This window comes from Trachymyrmex cornetzi, unplaced genomic scaffold (assembly GCF_001594075.2).
Source record: "Trachymyrmex cornetzi isolate Tcor2-1 unplaced genomic scaffold, Tcor1.1 scaffold159, whole genome shotgun sequence".
Classification (NCBI taxonomy): domain Eukaryota; kingdom Metazoa; phylum Arthropoda; class Insecta; order Hymenoptera; family Formicidae; genus Trachymyrmex; species Trachymyrmex cornetzi.
Genome location: NW_017296190.1, coordinates 31,733 through 32,888, shown reverse-complemented (window position 1 = coordinate 32,888; position 1,156 = coordinate 31,733).

The window sequence follows — 1,156 nt, the reverse complement described above, 5'->3', positions numbered from 1 at the left end:
TTGTACCACTTTATATCATTGCTTGTAACCGCTGTCGCATAAAAAAGGGACCATACTTTCACCATGCACCCCTTGCAGAGCACCGAAGGAGGCCAGAATTCCCGGCCACCCTTAAGGAGCCGGACGGACGCCCGTCGGGAGCCTAGGGCCCCGACGGGGAGCAAGGAGGAAATCCATCCCGATCTCCCTCGCCAGGCCAGGAAGTGCAAGGGCCGTGAATAAGGACGCCACCCTTGACAGGTATCCTCATTGCGCGCTCGCATGAGCGAGGATTCAAGGCCGCGCGAGCCTGCACGGCACGCGCGGATACCGTGACACGAGGAAGCCAATCAGCGTGACTACCTCCCCCCGCAGGAGGGTGGGGAGCGCTAAGCAGCCTGCGAGAATCCACCGGGAGCTCCCGGGCCTCACTGTTTCCGTGAACGAGCGAGTTGAGTGGTGTAAAGGAAGTGCGAAGTCGCTGTCGACGAGGACGAGAGTACAGAGAGTTGCCGAGGGACTGCCGAGAAGAGGCCGAGAAGACGAAGGAGCCGACGAGGGTGAGACGAGCGTCGTCATTTGTAAGGCTGCCGACCGGGGTACGTTGACGGGTGGATCGCACGTAAGCCAGCTCGCACCGTAACGATAAAATCGGCGCAAGGGCCGCCGTGTAGAACCGCGGAGCCTCGAGCCACGTGCCATCCTCCCAAGCTTGGGAATTATTACCTGTCGCATTTCGAGAGTCAGATAGAGGGGAGTAATATTCGTTGCCGAGTTGGAGTAAATTAGAATCGTGTGGAGAGAATTGAGGGCCGAGTCGCGCTCGTTCATCTCGCCACGGGAGAGTCACTGCCGGTTACCGAGTAGAGTAGAGCCGCGTAGAAACGCGCGGAGTAGTCACGTTGTCGAGTCTCATCGTGTCGCGTAACGACGATTATTGTAATTGCGTGATCGTTTAGTATCGCGTCGCGTAGGCACGTTTGTTATAATCGTGCCGCCGCGCATTGTGCTGTCGCCTCAGAACGTGGATTGTCGCGTTGCCGAGTGAACTTCCGGTTGCGGTGTTACCGAGTAGAGTCCGTTTTCGGAATTCACGCTGTCGAGTATAGTCGTGTCGCATAAAGGAGTTCGCTATAATCGCGTCGCACCATTGCGTGGCGTCGGCCGCGGGCTGGCG